General features: G+C 37.2%; 2 long non-coding RNA genes across 3 annotated transcripts; one reads left to right on the top strand and one right to left on the bottom strand.

The window, feature by feature from the left end:
* The first annotated feature begins 1046 nt into the window (after positions 1-1046).
* LOC144195671 (uncharacterized) lies at positions 1047-2872 on the top strand. The gene is made up of 3 exons (XR_013326129.1): positions 1047-1331; positions 2630-2700; positions 2780-2872. It is a non-coding gene; the product is annotated as an uncharacterized LOC144195671 (long non-coding RNA).
* Positions 2873-3733: 861 nt separating this feature from the next.
* LOC144195681 (uncharacterized) lies at positions 3734-6023 on the bottom strand. 2 transcript variants are annotated; one of them, XR_013326132.1, is made up of 6 exons: positions 5874-6023; positions 5636-5701; positions 4274-4366; positions 4129-4211; positions 3978-4073; positions 3734-3922 (listed from the first exon to the last, which is right to left on the bottom strand). It is a non-coding gene; the product is annotated as an uncharacterized LOC144195681 (long non-coding RNA). The 2 variants fall into 2 exon arrangements; XR_013326131.1 differs by having other exon boundaries at positions 4274-4356.
* Positions 6024-6374: the final 351 nt, after the last annotated feature.

Here is a 6374-nt window from a genome sequence, read left to right as displayed (position 1 = left end):
CAGCCTGCACTCTGGGTTTGACACACTTGATGAATAGGTTTTACACAGCAGACATGTATTTTTGGCTCAGTATATGTCATTGGCATCTGAGTAGTGTGACAGAAGGGAGGCAAGGGCATCACATCTGTGAAGGCAGGCTTGCAGGCTTACTCAGAAGATTCCAATAATTGGTATTTTGATCAGCAAAAAAAGAAACATGAAAACTAGTAGTAGTCCTAACCCTCAATAAAAGGGAGCAACGCTCAATTCTAACTTCAATAACTTTGATAGTTGACAAAAGATTGTTTGAAACCCATTGCAAAATTACATAGAACTAACAATAAGCCCACCTTTTTCCTTTGTATTAGTCACTAATACTAATAATTGGTGCAAAGAATGAGTAAATTATCAAAATGTTTATTAAAAGAATTCTCCTTTTACATTATGAACAATATAATATGAACAAGAGAATAACATAAGAATATAAATAAATGTCAATTCATGTTTTCTGCTCTTACTAAAACACTGCGCCCCCTAGAAGATAATACAATTCATTTTTTTTTATACAATGCAGCTTTCTTCCCCGGGCCGTACCAAACCACCAGACGGGCCGGATCCGGCCCGCGGGCCGTATGTTTGACACCACTGCCTCTGGAGTGTATTTCAACCTGAAGTAAATGGCTTGATGCCTCAGCTAAACAAACATTTTGACTCTCAACATGAATCTGAATGAGAGCTTGTGCCTTCGATTATTTCTCGTATCTCCGATGAGATGGTGTTATCCTCGGCTGTCGCATCGGTTAATCTGGAGCCTTATCATCTTGTTACAGCAAGAGCTCTGTCACACTAAGTCCACTTTCAAGGTTGCTTTAATGTCACTTTGAGGTCACTCTGTTCGCTGCAGTGCCTCAGATTGCCTGCTTGCTCAGTAGGAGCCTGGCGTTGCTCCCCTCAATCACCAGCGAATTTATGATCCACGGAGGAGTCGTCTCTCATATGCTACTGAGCGCCTCCCTGCGTTTAGCCAACTAATCCCCAGGGGAGATGCGAGGAGGAATGGGCCAGTGGGGGCAAAGCATAGTAATAAGGATGGAGAGAATCTGCAGATGGCAGGAATCATAAGTTGAGAGAAGGTGGCCCTAACGAATCAGTGACAGTGAGAATGGAAAAAGTCATAGTCCTAGCACTTTCCCTAAACTCGCGACTATTCTTCGTCATCTTCTAAACATAGACGGGTTTCAATGTGACGGGACAATATGGGCGTGGTTACGCCCATTGTCGACGGAGCGGATTTAATGAAGTGCATGCGCAGTAACACTTCCTTTTGGAACGCTGGACGCGCACGCCGACAGGTAAGAAGTCAAGCAATTCACTGGCCTAAATACGTTTTTATCACGCGATCGGGAGATTTTTTCAGCAATTAGTTGAGCCCAAAACGCCAACAAATCTCTTAGTTTAATGCCAGGTTTAACACACCGTCGACAATTTAAGTATGGGCTTCTTTTCTCGACCGGCTTTGTGCCACATCATGTTACGTACTAGTCAGCATTAGTGTCTGCGTCACGATTTGACTTAAAAAGCACGTACTCCGTTTTCTTTCCATTGTTGAGTCGTGTAGCAAGACTTTAAATTTAATCAAACAATGCAAGGCATCAACCGACAGTTTCCTGGGTAAGTTTTCACTCTAGAATGACATCCAGGGGCATGACTTAGTTCCTGTTGTTTTGTATGTAATCGTTTTCATTCTGAGTGCGAAACACATGTTCCCGATTTGTAATTGTTCTGTTTTTACAAAAAAAAACACGTATACAAAATTTAAGACCACTTCCGCCTAGCTCACTGGTGTCAAAGTTGCGGCCCGGGGGCCAAATCTGGCCCACTGTCATTTTGTGCGGCCTGAGAAAGTAAATCATGAGTGCTGACTTTCTGTTAGGATCGAATTTCAATGAAGATTGTACATGTATATTATATGACCTCATCTTCCCCTTTTTTAAATCAGTAATTGTATTTTTTAACCCATTTTTTACTTTTTGTGTTTTTAAGTTAAAAAAGCATATTGTAAAATCTAAAAATAAATGTATTTTAAAAATTGTATTCCACGCTAATATTGAACATTTTCCCCAAAATATTTTGTTTCCTTTTGAAATGAAAAACAAATTATTACAAGATTTTCTCTCATGAAGAAAAAAAGCTCTAACATTTGTTTTAGATCTATAATAAAACTGAATATTCAGGGCTTTCGATGCAGTTTTTCAATGCAATTTAAATAGAAAAAAAAAACTAAATATTTCAAAAATAGTACAGCTCATGTAAAATCAAGTGGACCTTATTGCAGCCAGCGAACCAACCCGAGTTTGACACCCTTGTCCAAGCTGTTAACCTCAGTCTGTATATTTAATTGCCTTGTCTGGAAAAGGGGAAATAGCACTCGCTAACTTATTTTCATTCTTTATCTTGATCATTTATTACATTTCTTGTAATATTGCTCTATCCCATAATTGTTTGGCAACCCCCAAATACGTTGGTTGAATCAAGTGTTCCCTGTTTAGCATCAAGATAAAACTACTTGCCCCAAGAAACAACTAAGCCTATCTATTGAATCTCCATTTATCCTAACTTGTGCTTTTTTGTGTGATATTTTTCCATTTAGCACCAAGATGCAGCTCTTCTAGCATGCCAGGAGCACTCTTGAGGTTTCAGAAGAGACTGGGCCAGATCAAGGTAAAACTCCACCCTTTCTAAAAAGTTGAATCTCCAGTTTATATATTCTAACTTTTGCTATTTTTTTTGCATGCAACAGGCCTGAGAGATCTTCCTCACAAGTTGCCCACTTGAATCATATGGTGTCTCTGTACTTCTGAAAATCCAAATCAAATAAAAGCCTAAATCGTCATCATGTTTCACTGGCCATTCATTCCCACTGCTTTTTGACCAAATCTTTAAGGTAAAGAGGATCTCAATTAATGCTGGAGCAGAAGTTCTACGTATATTTACCTAAGTGTTTGTTCCTCCAGTATTTTCCCATTTTTATCCAAGTGTACAACCCCCCAGATTTTATTTTCTAAGTGTTTATTCATCTAGCTTTTTTGCCTAAAATTACATATTTCCTGTGTATATACCACTCTATTATATATGTCCCATGGATATTATCTCCAGCATTTTTATCCATGTGTTTATTCCCATCATTTCCCCCCTAATATATTATAAGAATTTCTCATGTATATTCCAGAATAGCTTTCCCCCCTGCTTTTTGATCATTTTTGTTTTCTAACTGTTTATCCCCCCCTTTTTACATTTTTTTTCTAGGTGTTTATCCCCCCCTTTTTACATTTTTTTTCTAGGTGTTTATCCCCCCTTTTTTTTAATTTTTTTTCTAAGTGTTTATCCCCCCTTTTTTTATTTTTTTTTCTAAGTGTTTATACCCCCTTTTTTTTTCTAAGTGTTTATCTCCCCTTTTTTTATTTTTTTTTCTAAGTGTTTATCCCCCCTTTTTTTTTAATTTTTTTTCTAAGTGTTTATCCCCCCTTTTTTTTAATTTTTTTTCTAAGTGTTTATCCCCCATTTTTTTTCTAAGTGTTTATCCCCCCTTTTTTTTATTTTTTTTCTAAGTGTTTATCCCCCTTTTTCTAAATGTTTGCATTAATATACAAATGTTTTCTTATGTATGCTGAAGTTAAAATGTTTACTTGTAAATAAAAAAATTTAAACTTTGATTATAACTTGCATTTTTTTGTTAGATAAAGACCAACACATGTTTACATTTCAAAGCTTTTATTTTGAAAAACTTGAATAAAATGAAGTAATTCCTCTAGTCACCAGCAGGAAATCTGGAAAAACAGGAAATCAGCTTTTATTTTGAAAAAGTTTGTAGATTGGTTCCCGTTGGTGCTCCAGCATCGTAAAAAATCGAATCTTCTCCACCCCCTGGTGGAATTCTGGAAAACTGAAAAAAGGGGGGGTTAGTACAGTTAGTTAAAAAAACAATGAGAAGGGCTCACCTTTTATTTTGAAAAACTTCATAGACTGGTTCCCGTTGGTGCTCCAGCATCGTAAAAAATTGAATCTTCTCCACCCCCTGGTGGAATTCTGGAAAACTGAAAAAAAGGGGGGTTAGTACAGTTAGTTAAAAAAACAATGAGAACAGCTCACCTTTTATTTTGAAAAACTTCATAGATTGAGAGCTCCTGAGGCTATCTGTTCATATGCAGAAACCAGGTCCCCTCTGGAAGATTCTGAAAAACAAAAAAAAGGAGTCAGTACACAGTTAAATAAAAAAACATTGAGAAAGGCTCACCTTTTATTTTGAAAAACTTCATAGATTGGGGGCTCCTGAGGCTATCTGTTCATATGCAGAAACCAGGTCCCCTCTGGTGGATTCTGAAAAAAACTGAGAAAAGCTTATCTTTTATTTTGAAAGGCATGAAACCAAGTCCCCCATGGGTGGAATTCTGACAAATAAAACATTCACAAGGTCTTACCTTTTATTTTGAAATAAACTCATAGATATGCTCAGGCAGAACACATCTATGAGTTTTTTTCAAAATAAAAGGCAAGACCTTGGAAATGTTTTATTTTTGTTTTTCAGGTTTCCCACCTATGTGGAGATAGGCTCAGGCATGAAACCTGGTCCCCCATGAGTGGAATTATGAAAAATAAAACATTCACAAGGTCTTACCTTTTATTTTGAAAAAACTCATATGCTCAGGCAGAACAAATCTATGAGTTTTTTTCAATATAAAAGGTAAGACCTTGAAAATGATTTTTTGTTTTTCAGAATTCCAGCCAAGGGGAGCAGGTTTCCTGCCTATGTCAAGATAGGCTCTGGCAGAACCAATCTCAAAAAAGGAGTGAAGGCACAATAGATTAAAGTAAAGACTAGCGCCGAACATCAAAATTTGACAAAACTACCTCCTACATTTAGCTTTTTTCTATGAAACATCAAAAGGCAAATTAGACAGTCTGCAGTAAAGACTAAAAAACGATCAGTCCGTTTTCCTCCACGAAACTATATCAGGATCTTGATCACGTGGTGGGAAATTTGAAAACACTGGACACTACAACATTAAAATAAATCCCACTTCTGCCTCAAGTTTTCAGTCGATTATTTCAAATCCATTCATTCTTAAAAAAAATACACAAAGAGTTTGTTTTTCTCATTATGTTTAAACGAGTCAAAAATGACACCAGCACTATTGTTAAATAAATCTATTTTGTCAAAACTACATTTAAAACTAATATGGAAAAAAAGTTAAGGGGCTAAAAGTTTATAATTTGTTTATGTTCAGTTCCACTACATGGCAGATTTTTTTGTAAGTTCAGAAAGATGTGAAAAGTCACAGAAACTCAAGCGGGAGTTATTCCTTCACTTGCCACTACAGTATTTTTTTTAAATTTTACTTCAATAGGGATGAGCCTACTTTACAGTTTATCATTTATCACAGACAGGTCTGGTCTACATTAACCGCGATAATCGAGGGATTACTGTTTATTCCTTACACATCCACTAATGGCATTTGTGTGGGTGAATTACCCACAGTTTTTTGTTATTTAAAAACAATTTGAATGTATCATAATGGAAATCGAGCCAATTGCGCAAAGCCCTGAACACTGAACGCAGGCGTTTAAAGAAGATCGGAACTATTTAAAAATGACTCACTTTGTTATGGCGTCGACAAGCTGCTCCTTTCTGGTTGTTTCCCAGCAGTCTGTGCTCGTTGAGGGACTGAAACACAAAAAGGAATAATTACGTTTTAAACAGAGAGCGATCGGAAACGCAATGCAGCCAATTTGTTTGCAAACATTTTGCTGTCTGCACACACATAGGGCTACATCACGTCAACGAATCACTCTTGAGACGAGAACTGGGGCTTCGAAATCCCCAAACGACAATGTACCAAATGTGCAGCATCGTCCTGTGAGAAGTTTGGCAGGATTTCGTCGGCAAATCGTCACTTTTGAGCTGCTCTGCAGTGCACGCACGCACACCCGTCTTCCTTCCGGGATCATCACCTGTCTGGCGTCTGAAGTCGGCTATTTGAACTCTGGCTTCGGCCACGCCTATTAAAAAAGGACACATAAAAAAAATAATAATTACGTGCATTAGTCAGTATATGTTTGTGTGGAGGGGCTGTAAATGCTTTTTGGTTGGACTTTAATACTTAAAAGAAAAATACATTGGTTTCATAATAACATGCATTGGTCAATGAGTGGGGCGAGGGCGGGGCTGTAAATACGTGTTGAATGGGCTTTCATACTTAAAAAAAATACATTGTATTCATCATAACGTCTGTGGGGGAAGGTGTATATACTTTTTGGTTGGGCTTTAATCCTTTAAAATACAGTAGTATTGCACATTATGAACATTGTGATGACATGCACTTTGTCTGGTATCAGAT

This window comes from Stigmatopora nigra, chromosome 4 (genome assembly GCF_051989575.1).
Source record: "Stigmatopora nigra isolate UIUO_SnigA chromosome 4, RoL_Snig_1.1, whole genome shotgun sequence".
NCBI lineage: Eukaryota > Metazoa > Chordata > Actinopteri > Syngnathiformes > Syngnathidae > Stigmatopora > Stigmatopora nigra.
This window is presented reverse-complemented; position numbering and strand designations above follow the sequence as displayed.